At 36.2% G+C, this 14,954-nt stretch overlaps 1 long non-coding RNA gene across 1 annotated transcript; it reads right to left on the reverse strand.

Moving 5' to 3' along the window:
• Positions 1-111: 111 nt before the first annotated feature.
• LOC129924319 (uncharacterized) lies at positions 112-14,109 on the reverse strand. Its single transcript, XR_008776302.1, has 4 exons — positions 14,056-14,109; positions 6,289-6,387; positions 2,101-2,221; positions 112-198 (listed from the first exon to the last, which is right to left on the reverse strand). It is a non-coding gene; the product is annotated as an uncharacterized LOC129924319 (long non-coding RNA).
• Between the last annotated feature and the right edge of the window lie 845 nt (positions 14,110-14,954).

Genomic DNA, 14,954 nt, shown 5'->3' on the forward strand with positions numbered 1-14,954 from the left:
ATATTTTAAGTACATTTATATAGGTTTTACAAAAATAATAGTGTTGTACTTAAATAATGTTTATGAAGTAGATCTATTCACAAATTAACTTGTGATAATAATAATATCTACCTCGGTTACTAGTGCATGACACAGAGAGGAGAGTCTCCAGGGCAACACCACTTGTAGAAATTGCTCTGGCTGATTCATTGTTGTCACCTTTAAATAAAGTAAATAATTAATAAATAACTAATATCAATAATTGTTCATTTGTCCGAAGATAGTTAATGTTAAGTTATATCAAAATCAGATTAAAAGCTAATTTTAAAAAAAAAATTATTACAAATCTCATTTTGAATGGAGGCGCTTGTCTTCTGAAGATTTTAGTCAATTTAGATAATTAATTTTTTTATTTATGGAACTTTAGGGCGCTCCAAGTCAATTTTGCTCTAATGGGTGCCTAAAATAGGTTAAGGAAAAGTAAAGGCGGGTGGTCGTTGTGCTAGCCGCATGACACCCTCGTTAACTGTGGACCACAGAAACAGATGACCTTTACATCATCTTTCCTATAGACCGCAAGGTCTGAAAGGGGAACATTACTTAAAAGCTTTAATGTTTTGAATGAAGAGAGAAGACCGTCCAATTATTGTCACATCTCTAAATATTGCAAGGTTTATCTCCACGTATTTACATAAAACTACTGCTAATTAATTAACTAATTGGTTAACTGTTTGAGTCATTCACGTGCTGTCATTGACAATGAATGATTGTGCAAAATTTCAACTTGATCTGACAATGCGCGAAAAAAAAAGTGTTAAGGAATCCACCCAGACAGACAGACAGAGTTGATCTAAGTTTCGTTAAAAATGTTTATGAAAATTTTTTTTAGTGAAAAAAAATTCAATAGAAGGAACTACTGAATTCAGTGTAAAAACACTATGATTTAATGTTGTACATATACTAGTAACTTCTGTTGTAGTTATAAATATACTGCACTAGCCTCTAGGTTTGCAAAGTATGTTGGTCTGGATTTTAAAGTTTGGTAGATAACGAGTAAACTAAAGACATCGGAACTAACTGTGTGATTCATCGAAGAAGGTTAGAAACAAAGACACAGCCACAAGAATTACCAGTTATTAAAAGCGTCACTGCATGGATTAAATGTAACAAGGCTGGCTTTGTCTGAAACAATCTGATCCTTCCAAATAAAAGTTCAAATTGACAAACAAAAATGGAAGAAAATATTTCCCTGCTGCCAATCTTAGCTGTTCACTGTAAAAAAAATAACATTGAACCTGACAAAAGGATAAAATGATAATATTCTGTGAAAGAATATTATCGCATTCAGGCGCACGAAATGTCATCATACTTTGTGAATCTTCCTGACATACCGTTTGCATTTTCAGAAGTCCTTTCAAAGTCAAATATGAAGGTGTTCCGGAGACAGAAAGAGTATATTAATTAACAGTGATGTGGAGAAAACTGGTATCTCTTTAATCTCAGTTAAACAAATCTGGATCAAGTGTTTGCAGTCATATCCCGATTTGTCTGTATTGCAATTTTTTTTTCCATTTCAAATGATTAGTTTTGCGAATGATGGTTTTCATGCTTTTCACATAGTTATCAAAGTCATTGATAAGGTGAATTAGAAATAGAAAAGTAAATAGATGCACGTATCAAAGGTCAAAAATTCTTTTATTTGTTATGTAGTGATAAGGAGGACAATCTATTCCAAGAATATCATTTCAAACTGTTTCGTGATTAAACTTTAAGTTTTGGCAATGCATTTCAGATACTTATAGGCATTTTCATTTTATAACAATTACTTATGCTTATGCACGAAAATAGTTTTGCGGTTGGAGGAGGAGGTAGGTCGCCGCAGAGTGGGGATTTGTAAAAGGCTTAAAAGGTTGAGAACCGCTGTACTAGATGAAGCCGAGAGGACAGGAAAGAGCTGCAAAGCCATTAAAAAACTAGCAAGAGAATGTGTTCTACGAAGGAAAGATGATGATGTTGTGAGTGTGTGAGAGAGAGAGTGAGAGAGAGAGAGTGAGAGAGAGAGAGTGAGAGAGAGAGAGAGAGAGAGCTTGTTTGTGTGTATAGATTATTTGTTGAACTTACTAGCGATATTATGACACTTCATGATAAACTTTGACGTTTCGTTTGTCAGGAATCGGCTCATTTCTAAAAAAGTGAAATCATTTTCTTTCTCTTGAATCCATAGCTCAGCTTTTTCAATCACCTAAAAATACAGCTTTGTGATAAATTACAACATTCGAAAAGTAATCATAAAAATAACTTAAGCTCTTAATTAACATCTATATATTGCATATTTCATCAAAGTAATGTATTAGAATCTTAATAAAATGTTAATCGTTCATATGTGTATTTCCTTTACAAGTCTTAAAGTTTATTTCTGTGTCGAAAAAACTCGTGGACTTATTAACGTTGGTGTGTAGTAGAGTAGAGAATGTTTGTTTTTTTCTGTTTGAAATTGTGGTATTTATGAAAGAGTAGAAGGAAGTTCATACGAATTTTTTAAGCACATTGTTTAAATTATTGTTTGGATGTAATTACTTCTCAGTTTCATTACTTCACGTAAGTTAGTCTTGTGAAGGAGGTATCATCTTCCGAGTGGGGCATCAGTTAATAGCTGAGTTCTCTCGGATTCTTAAGTAGCAGTAAACACTGAACATAATAAAAAATTTTGATTTTATATACCTTATATAGATTTTACTTTCATGCGCTATGGTCCAATCTCATTTGTGAACCAGTGGGGGAAGGGGTATCTGGGAGAAGGTTTTCTGTGCTGCCTTTAGGCGCTCAGTAAACACAACTCTGCTCGAGCCCCCTTCATAGGTAGCCAAGACAAGCCAAGTTCAAGCGTACTTAGCCTCTAGACCACGCTTCTCACTACATATGTTAATAATGTGTGTGTAGGGCAGTATTTCAAAGTTCTCCAACTTGTAGCACAAAGAATTTTTTTAAGATAATTATTTTTAGTTGGCAGCAACAATTTTTTCTCTACAGCGTCATAGATTTTTTTTCCCCATTTATCTCAACGTATAAGAATGGACTGACATCTTTCTCTTTCTTGATAGATCTATTCTGCTAAGAATAGCTTCTGAGAGGGAAAAAAAGGGGGGGGGGGAGACTTTGGTTACGCGAGTACTGTACTCCTACGATAACTAAGGGACAGATGAGGTGAGATGAAATTAATCTCGATTAAATATTTCCCGGTCTTCTCTTTTTATTTTCTTAAATATTTCTTAACATTCTATTATAGTGCCTCCACATTACCCAAATCTCATTCGTTCTTCGTATTATAGCTCACAGAAATCAAACTCTAAACTTAAACAAATAGAAGATGGTGTGATTCACTTAAAAATGAAAATCACCATCAGAAGGGAAATAAGCACCACAGTCAAGAAAGGCTCTTAGACACCACTGAAAAAAAAATCCAGGTACTCATCAATCAGGAAGATTTTTGTTTTAGTCCTCTTGCCAGACAAGGTCACTAATGAGATACTTTAGCAAAGAAAAAAAAAAGCAGCAGCCCATTCAAGAAGATACTAATCAGAGCGCTGGTAATGGATGGGCAAAGTCCCTAGTAAGTCTGCATCCAGCATCACTCATTTCAAGACAAGCCCTCATCTGGAACCACGAAGAAAAGAGGAAGAGGAGACGAACCAGGAATACATAACGCCGTGATTTGGAAGCAGATACCTAGCAGATGGGTAAGATATGATGACAGTTGGAGAGACTCGCACAGAACCGAGATGCCTGGAGGATGCTGGTTGGTGGTTAGGGGCGGACTGGCTGTATGGGCAAACGGACAAATGCCTGGTGGGCCGGTACCAAATGGGCCGGTGTGGTCGCGACCAAATATTTTTTTTTTACTGCAGACAACTTTTAAAAAAAAGTGACAGCAGCGAGACACAGATGCCCGAACACGTTTTCTTTTTTTTTATATTATTATTATCATTCCGTTTAATTTTGTTTGAAATTCAACAAGAATATCAAAAAATGTACAATAAAACACTGTACGTATTATCATTTGCGAAACGTTAGACCGTTCTTTTGCTATGCACGAGCGGCATGAACTTCAACACTGCTTTGATGTCTTCGAGGTTATGTTTGGCCTAATTATTTTGCTGGTCGGCATGGACGTTTGATTGCACTCCCTTTTGTTTTTGCTCCTTCCCTCCCCCGTCTTTTGGTGGTTCTATTGTCAGTTAACGAAAAAGAGGGATGAGAGAGGTTAAGTTAGACAACATTGATATAACGCAGCAAAAAAAAATTAGGGGGACAATTAGCTATTTAACGGATGCAATGGATACCAGCACATATAGAACAAGAAGGAAATGAGAAGGCTGACACACTCGCCAAGAGTGGGAGAACAAACTCACAATTAAACATTGAACTCTTTCCAGAAGAAATGAAGAAACTAATAGTAAATAAAATAAATGAGAAATGGACACGCTCTCATCCGAATCACAAGAAAGATAATGCCTATTATAAACTTATAATCTTACGACTCAGGACCGGACACAACAGAATGAGACAACATGTCCTTCAAAACTGCTCACTTTACCATGAGGCCCGTAAAAGACACTGGCGCCAAAACACCCCAATAGAAAGAAAAACTCTAAGGAGAACTCCCTGGTTTGGTAATCACTGCACAGTTCATCTCATATATTGGTCTGAAGGCTCCAACATTAAAATGAGAACGAGGAAGAAGAAGAAGAAGAAGCTCTTTAACAATACTTAATAGGAATTAACTTATACACGCACACCGACGCAAAATTGAAAACCACTCAACTTATTCACAGCTCAACTACCTCAATATGGATATAGAGTTTTTCTTTCTACGATTTGTACAGAAAAAGTAAGTTTTCTTTATTTTTTATAATAACATAGATGCTACACTTAAGGCTTACAAAAAAATATTATTTAATTTTTTTTTAAAATCTAGATATAAATCATTTTTTACTATTATAATTAATGGCAAACTTATGCTTAGTATGCTTAGTATGAAATCATTAATGATGGAAATTTTTATAGTTATTATAATAATTTATAAGCCTCAAGCGCTGTCAAATCCGATATTTAATGAAAGGAGATTTATATTTATATTTTAAATAATGGGTCATGGTATATTCATTTACAATTCGCGTTTTTTGAGAATGTAGCCTACTAGTACGTGCCTATCTAACCGTTCTGCATTCTCTTATCTTTTAATGAAATGGGTTGCCTGAGTCAGCCAGGAAAAAAAATGACTTAGCATATTTTAAGTCACAGATCAACATGCATGACTAGATTTACACATGAAATGCGTAGGACGTAACTATCTTATTTTTTTAAGAAACGTCTGTAATCTATAAGTAATACCAAAAAGTTTCAAACTCATTAAGGCTGCTAACCCTAACCCTATACAATATTGTATTGTTTTTAGTTTTCCGACTACATACATGTATAAATAAAATACAATATGTAATCCTACGCAAGCATACATCCAGTTTTCGATGCGTTATCAAACTATATATTTGGAAGAGAATTATGCTTACACTTATAATATGACACATCGGCGAAGCCGGGAGGAGGGGGTCTTTAAACCATCACTTGCCTCAGACCTCATTGTCTGAAAATGAAACTTTACTTAATGCCCCAGTGCGGCAAACTTAAGCAAACTACAGTTACCGAATTTCCTAAGTGTAGCCAAAAGGGGTTTTGTGGTTATCCTCCACCTCCAACACAAAAACTAAAGCAAAACTATAGTTCCCATTTTCTACCAGTCGCCGGACTCCATTAATTAAGTGCATTGAAAAGCAGATTTGGGTCTTGAATTTTTTAGCGGAAGAGTAGCGAGCTCAGAATATGCATTTTTTTAAAGCTTAAAAATAACAGAAATAAAGTTTGGATCGGGGGAGCTCACAGCGCTCCCCCAGACTCCCTAGCTGTCCTTTTGGGTGTGTACTGACTTTCCACAAATTAATAGTAGAACCTATTCTAGGCTAAACAAAAAAACGCCGGAAAGAGATGAAAGGTCAGAATGTAATGAAGATTAATTACATACATATGCATTGCAGAGGGGGGTAAAAAAAATCCCCCCCTCTCCCATGATATGACATGCCATTCATTTGTGGGCCGGTTTATATGGTAATGCTTGGGCCGATTTTGATACCCACTCCGCCCCTGTTAGTGGCCCATGCCCCAGCCAGACATGACCACACACAGAGTTACATTAGATTATCTATGAATTAATTACATTGTCGTGATAACGTAACTAAGCATCAAATATCTACTTACTGTTAAAACATTGGTTTGGATTGCTTCCAGTTGGCTTTTTAAATCTTCTAAATTTTCAACTTGTGAAGTGATAATCTTTACATGGCGGCTGTTCCTCATCTAATTAAAAACGAATGATATTTTATTGTAAATATCTACTAGTTAAAACATTTAGATTCTATAAATTACCTTACCCAACTCAAAAAAATATAGAATCTACATTTTGTAAAACAACACCACCTCAACATCCCTAATAATAGGCAATAATAGACCACCAAATTCTAGTTTAGAGTACATGCAAGAACTATGTAATCAGTTAACTACACTTAAAGAAAAAAATAAAAATGCAGTTTTTTGGATTATGGGTGATTTCAACCTACCTGATATAAATGGGAAAACACTAACCATAGATAAACATCAAAACCTTAAGGACATAAATGAGCTTTTCACAGAAACTTTACACAATCTAAGTTTAGATCAAATCATTAAAAAACCAACTACATTAAACAACTCATTAGATCTCTTCTTAACCAACAGACCTAGATTAGTAATAGATTATGATATTATCTCTGGTCTATCAGACCATGAAATCATTAAAATACACAGTCAGATAAAAGCAGTAGCCAATATAAAACCCAAAAGAAAAAGCTTACTCTGGAATAGATGCAACCTAACACAACTACACCAAGCTGCATTAAACTTTCAACAAACATTCTTATCAGAAAAAGACATTTACCAACCAGTCGATGAGCTATGGAATTTCATTATATCTTTAAACATTATAGGAAATCATATACCAACTAAATACACATCAAACAAAATAAATGAATGCTGGTTCAATAATAGATTAAAGAAGCTTTGTAAACAGAAGGAAAACTTATATAGAAAATTTAAAGAAACTAAGGCAGTTTATAAAAAAGTATATAAAAATTAAACACCTAACCCAATTATTCATTTTAGAAAAAAAAATATATTAACGTGGTATCATAAAGTTAAAAAAAATAATAATAATAAATAATAATTAGATAAATTAATTCCATAATTATTTTTCTTTACAAATATTTGTATTATTTGTATTATACTATTATAGAATCTTAGAATCGTTCAGTGTATAGCAATGTAATAACAAATCCAAAGAATGGCTACCACAGGGCCATAGGCCCTATATGTTGTTTTTTTCTTTTTAGTGAAAATATGTACAGTTACTGGTAGCTACGATTTTGAGGCACCATTGAATAGTGTCTTTCACCAGATATTTAACAAAAAACTTGTTGATTAAAAAAATAGCCCCTACATGACTTTCTACATTAGGATCTCAACAAAACTAGTATATACTACATACACTAAACTATCACATACGGTTGGTGGATTTATTAGATTTTGTGGCTTGAATTGATCTAAGTAAAATATTACTTTATTTTCTTTTTGTTGAGAAGACCTTTTTCAGTAAGGGATGCACTTTGGGCTTAAGGTAGAAGCCCATATTAGTGATGCCCAAAATACGGCATCGGGCCACATCCGTACCGCCGAATAGTCAGCACAAAAGTAGAAAATCCCCTCTCCAGAAAAAAAAAGAGTAAAAAAATATTTCTCTACGTTAGGGTAAAGGAATTGATACCGTTAGTTAGTCAACATATTTGTTTTATAAACAAACAGTGGTTGTTTTTACATAACTTAATATTAAACAGCTTTATGAAACCAAACACATACATAAATAAGGCGACATTCTTGGGTTGAGACGTGATTGCTACATTTCGTCTAGAGTGGAGGTTTGATGAGAATATTTACCAAAAAGAGATAAGAAAATGAGTCGACTTTAGGGCTAGTTAGCTACAGAGTTGTTCACAGTCTAAGTAGAAGACATCTCGGCAAATGCATAAAAATTTTCTTGCTAACAATGATGGAAAAAATGAGTTCTGAAAAGAAGAATGCTGTTGAGGCTGTCAACCTTTCTCGTGACGGTTACAAGGCAAGTTAAAGACATGCGTAAATATCTCCATTTAAAACCAACAGACAAAGCAGATTTCGAAATGTTTTCTATTGCCGCTGATGAGTCTACTGACATCTTATGCCGCTCAAAAGCGTATTGTATGTATTTGGCGGTACAAACAGCAGTTTTGAAATCAGAGAAGTTAGTAGCAATGAGGAACATGCAAGGGAACACCTCTACCGAAGTCCTGTCAAAGAGGTTTCAACCATCACACAGGATCATTCTATTACTAGGGAGAATTAGCGAGAGTTACTACTGATAGTGCCAAAAGTATGGTTGACAAGCAAGATTAGAAAAGTTGTTGAATCAAATGGAACCGAGCCTCCATGGCTTCATTGAATTAATCACAAACAAAATCTTTTTGGCTTCTTGTTCAGCCTGGAACATGTGATGATGATCGTGTTAGGTTGAAGTCCAGGGGCGTGGCTAGGAAGTTTCCATCGTTTGGGGTCCCGGGGACTTGGCCTCTTTGGTGGCCCCTGCAATTTGTGCGATATTTAATTTTTAATGTAAATAACACTCATTTGGGGCCCGCACTCAAGTGGAAGCCCGGGGGGGGGGGATTTTCAAATTCTTCCCCTCCTCCCCCCACCACCCTAGCTACGCCACTGTGTAAGTCGTTTTGAAAATCCATTTGCGGTCAATCTGTCAAGTGCCCAGATAGAGCTGCTACTGGAACTGGTAGATTTATAATGCTAGACATCACTGCTTCACAGATTTCAAGTGATTCCGACAATTGAGCTCGTCTCCGTTTGCGGAAACTTTTCTAAGTCTCCGAAAAGAAACGTTAACAAATATCACAATAATTACTAGCACTTAATTTAAATTAATTTTCAGTGATAAGTCTTGCGAAACCTATATTACGTAATCTTCTCACGGACGATTCTAGATTCAATGTTCTACCCTTTGGGGGTCGAATGACCATTTGTCAGGGGTCGCCAAAGATCATTGGAAATTTGGGTTTTTAATCTATTAATCATCAGAATTTTTTTTTGTTTTGTTTTTAACAAGCATATTTGTACCTTAGTTGGTATACATTGTCATTTCTGATAACAAAAGAAAGGGACATTACTGGGATTGATGTCTAATTTACAAACTATGAAACGACCGTTCAACATAAATTTAATAAAATTTAAAAAAATGAGGGTGACATATTTAGGAAGACGGATATTTTGTTAGTGGATGCAGATGGCACTTTGAGTTAGTGTGTGTAACATCATTGTTTGATGGCAGAGATGGGTTTTTTTTCATTGATAATGGGGTTTTTTTTAGGTAATGAGTTTGATGCGTTCAAAGTGTTCTGCTATTTCACATTGTCACATGGTTACTGGTTTTATCAGAAAGCAAAAAGAAAAAAAAATACAGAAAATATCCGATCTGGTAGACAACTTTGTCACCTTGAATAATAAAATGTTACAATGCAAGGATTCAAATACATTATGGCTCAATTTGTCTGAAAAGATCCGTTCGTCCAAATGAAACGTCCACTTTGGCAAAGAAAACTGGATGAAAATTAAACTTAGATCTTGCCAATTGTGTCTGCTTTCTGTGAGGAAAAAAAGGGCATTGAATCTGATAGACAGACTACAATGGAAATTTCTGTCAAAGAACATTAGCACTAGCGTACTAGTGAAATTTCACCAAACTTCCAAATCTACATGACATTCTGTTTACACTTTCTAGAAGTCAAAGTTGAAGATGGTCGGAAGACAGAAAGAATTTATTGAGCTCTTCAAAAGCGATGCAGCTAAAAATGATTGTTTTTCAATGCCAGTGACACAATTCTGGACCACGTTTTTGCACAGATTTCCCAATTTGAGATTGTGTTGCGTCCATTTCTAACAGTAAGATTATATCTTTTGGGAAGCGATGTTTTCCAGCCTGTTAGTTATAAAGTCTAAAAAAGAATTCGACTTGTTGCTGAAGATGACATTAATTGTGCTCTTACAAAGACTCCTACAAGAATCCAATTTTCCCAACAAAGGTTGTGGCGTATTTACACATTTGTAGCAATATAGTGGACCTGATTTAATATCATCCTCCACGTTTCGCCATACTTTTGACATTGTCACACTAGTATGCACATAATAAGGTGAATACACAATAGAAACGTTAATTAAAGCAACTTATAGACATACATTTTTTTAAAGAAAATTTTTTTTTCTGTGTTCAGCGTCTATTAATGAAAATAGATACGCCATAGATCAGATATAGGCATTACGATAACGATTTTATAACAGCAAATTTACAATTACATTGGCCTATGAACAAAAAAAATTATTGTTAGGGGTTTCTACTTAGTGGGGAATAATATGAGGGGGTCGCGGCACTAAAAAGGTTGAGAACCGCTGCACTAGCTTGGCCTCTCATCTGTGCAACAGAATATTTAAAAGTTGGTTTAGGATAAACTTCTCAAGAATTAATGTAAGTACTAGATTCACGGGTTTGTAAAATAAAAATGGCTTATTGTCTATTTTCTTTTTTTTTTTTAAACGCTTTGTTGATGTTGATCGCGACACGAGTGTCGGAAATTAAACTGGCCCGCCGGACAAATATGGTTAAGCATCACTGGTCTAGATGTACGCTATAGATTGGACTTATGACAAAATTGTTTCCTTTGAGCTTGTTTCCGTACAATTGATAGTTAACTGTTTGTACTATTGTACCCTGAAGTCTTTTGGACTTAAGTGTGTGCATTAACAGAGTATGGTCTTTTTATGTAGCCCAAATGTTGATGGACGTTATCTAAACATTTTGACACACTTGAAGTGTGTTTACCGGTACAGAAGATATACAGACTAAATACACGTGCGTGATTTGAAACAGTACGTAGACATACTAACCTATATAGATCTACAAACGTTTATAATATGGTGAATTATAATAGGCCTTTTTTTTTTTCTGTTCCTACGATTAAGGATGAGAAGGCCTACAGTATTTCACGTGACTACACAGACCTGCATAATTAGCAGACAGGGGCGGACTGGCTATATTGGCATTCAGGCAAATGCCCGATGGGCTGGTACCCAATTGGGCGAGTAGGACCACCAAAAGGGCCTCATGAATACCACCATAGAAAGTATTAAATTGTTAGAGGTATTATAGTATTCTGTTGTAAAAGGGACCATTTAATAATGTAGACAGGTAGAACTAGAATTGGATGCCCATCATATGATACACAAGTTATAGGCCGAATGGTATAAAATGCCCTGGGCAATTTTGCCACCCTGTCCGTCCCTGTTTGCAGATCTACAGACATAGCCGTTGTCCTCAGTCTAAAAGCTATTTAAGTTTTCTTTAGGTCGTCTGCACCCACGGAGTGCTAAAAGAAAACACAAGCTCCAGTTTGCTCTCACTGAGACAGAGGAAAGAATCTGGCATTAGATAGTCTCTGGCAATCAAATCATTAAATAAGAACAATCTTGTATAAACTTTGTCACATGTAAATTATGAGTGAGTCTGGTGTGAATGTACACTTTGGTTTCTTATAGTTATAATGTTTTTTGTTTGGTGTAATGCACAAATTGCAAGACAAATTTCCATACGGATAATAAAGATTATTATTATTATTCATGGGCGTAGCCAGGGGGGGGTTTTGGGGGTTCAACCCCCCCCCCGAAATGAAATCCCCCCCCCTTGGGGGGGATTGGAATTTAGTGAATGATTTTTTGCTTTGATTTTGTTTATTTTAGGTGAGATTTTAATACTAAACCATCAATTGCCCTAGCACAACCAATGGGGTTTTGAGTTTAGAACCCCTTACCAGGGGGTTTTGAGTTTAAAAACCCCTACCAGGGGGGTTCGAGTTTAAAAACCCCTACCAGGGGTTTTGAGTTTAAAACCCCCTACTAGGGGTTTTGAGTTTTAAACCCCTACTTGGGGTTTTTGCAGTTAACCCCCCCCCCCCCTCACTTCAGCGGGGTTTGAAGGTCAAAAATTCCTCTTTAATAATAAAACCAAAAAAAAATTATACACTCAAAATGTTTTGAGTGTAGTCAAAGGGGTTTTGAGTTTAAACTCCCCTCCAGTGGAGTTTGAAGCTAAAAAGTACCTCTTCAATATAAATAAAAGCAAATTACTCACACTAAAATCTATGAATACACCCAAAGAGGTTTTGAGTTTAAACCCCCCGCCAGGGGGGTTTGAGGCTAAAAAATACATCTTCAGTGTAAGAAAAAAAGCAAATTACGCACTCAAAATGCTATGAGCGTTGCCAAAAGGGGTTTTGAGTTTAAACCTCCATTCAGAGGGGTTTAATGCTAAAAATACCTCTTCAATATAAAAAAAAAAGCAAATTACACACTAAAATTATTTTAGCGTAGCCAATCCAATCGGGAGTTTTGAGTTTAAACCCCTCTTCTACAGATGGCGTTTGTTTAAAGTTTAAAACCCCTCCAGAAGGTTTTGAGTTTAAGATCCCCCTACAGAGCATTTTGAGGTGGAAAACCCCCAACAGATGATTTTGACTATAAAACTTCTCTTTTCGATATAAAATCTAAAGCAAAGTACAGTCACTTAATTCCAAGAGCGTATTCAAGAGTGGTTACACATTTTTACCAGTGGCAGGGCTCCCATAATAAACTGCAGTGAATAGTCATCTGCCGAAATTGAAAAACACTAAATGTGGCTCAACAAAGATGGCTAAGACAGATTTTAGGAGTCAGTTATAGAGATCGGGTTTAAATCAAGGAAATCCTATGCCGAACTGGGAGTCGACCCTTTATTAAGATTGTGAGAGAGCGACGCATGAGGTTTGCGGGACATGTTCTCCGACAAATGAATTACGCATAAGAAGAGTTGCAATGATATCCTAGTACAACTTGACGCCACTCATTCATTGAGGTCCTCAAGGCAGGTGGGAAGAGGCTTCAGATATTACCAGTGACAGATTTTTATGGAAACAGCTTGACGTCAAATGCTCCGAACGGCGCGGTAGGGTCTAAGTCAGTAAGAATAGCACATTAGGTTTTTGAAATAAACTTTTTAATAGCAGGAAAATGCAATGTAGATACCTCAGAATATGCATTTTGTTGGCTTTCAATACCAGAAATATTGCTTGGCGGCGGGGCTTCGCCCCGCGCTAGCGCTCCCCAGACCCCATTGCTAGTAATGGCAGGGAATCTACAATTTTATGGAAACAGCTTGACGGCAAATGCGCCAAACGGCGCGGTAGGGTCTAAGTCAGTAAGAATAGCACATTAGGTTTTTGAAATAAAACTTTTTAATAGCAGGAAAATGCACTGTAGATACCTCAGAATATGCATTTTGTTGGCTTTCAATATCAGAAATAGTGCTTGGCGGCGGGGCTTCGCCCCGCGCTGGGGGAGCGGTAGGAGCTCCCCCAGACCCCCTTGCTAGTATTGACGAGGAATCTACAATTTTCCACTAACTCATGGAAGAATCTATTCCAGGGTACAATAAACGTCTTCCGAAAGAAGAATGAAGGGTCAGAATGCAATAAAGATTATGTAGGCACACACACACACACACATAAATACATATAAAAAAAAAATTCGCGGGGGGGGGGGGGGGAGTCGGGAGGGGGGGGAGAAAAAAATCCCCCCCCAAACCCCCCCCCCCCCCCGAAAAAAAATCCTGGCTACGCCCATGTTATTATTATTAAAGACAACTAGACGCCGCGGGACAATTGATACCTAAAAAAAAAAAACTTGCCGAAGTCATGTTTATAAAAATGAACTAGTCTATACATAAACACGCGTCCATAATAAGCCAGTATCCATTTTAAAAAATGTATTATTAGCAGAAAGAAAAGCAATGGTAGAGAATGTTAAGCTTACTTCTGTTTTATGTCTGCTATGTTGTCAAAGCGCTTACGCCTACATTATGTTAATAGCGATAGATTTTGTTTTTCTATTTCCGAAATCGGGTTTTTCCTTTTTTATTTGTGATAAACAGGACTATATATTTTAAGATAAAAAAAAAAAAATCGCAGCTAAGGAACACATATATAGCCCTAAGGTCTTTGAAGAGTAAAGTAAATTCATAGACTTATAAATACTACTAGTCGACCGGCGGCGTAGCATACACCGCAATTTTGCAGGGCCGGCCTAAGGCCACTGCAACCTATGCGACCGCATTGGGCCCCACACTTTCATAGGACCAGCGCTAATTCTAGATGTATAAATTATTAAATTAAACCATATTATATCTTAAAACAGATTTCCCGCGCCCTCCTGTCGATTTACCAGGAGCTCATGGAAAACTAATAAAAATATACGAAAAAGTCCTTAAAATGTATGGAAAAACAAAAAGACAAAAATTGTCATTTTGGGGTGTCATTCAATATGGAAAGTGCTAATCCTACGCGCGATAAATAAAAACGGCATTATGCATTAGCCGTAATTGTGTAATCTGATGAAAGAAGCTTCTCGCGCCTCAAACTAATGAAGAATTACTTGAGGTCAACACTTCTCAAAGATAGATTAAAACATTTGGCAATTCTTGCTATTGAGCGTGATCTATGTAGGAACAGAATTATTATGATATACTGTATGACTTTTTGACTTTGCTATACGCAAGGCTCGTAAAGTAATTATGTTCGTAGTAAATATTGAATAAAATGCAAAGACGAATTTATTTTCTAATACAAACTCTTAAATGTCACTTATTATCCACTTCCATACCTGTGGTGACACGGTTGCTGTGTGGTCTTTGGCTCTCGCTCCGTGACGTATGT

This window comes from Biomphalaria glabrata, chromosome 1 (genome assembly GCF_947242115.1).
Source record: "Biomphalaria glabrata chromosome 1, xgBioGlab47.1, whole genome shotgun sequence".
NCBI classification, from domain to species: domain Eukaryota; kingdom Metazoa; phylum Mollusca; class Gastropoda; family Planorbidae; genus Biomphalaria; species Biomphalaria glabrata.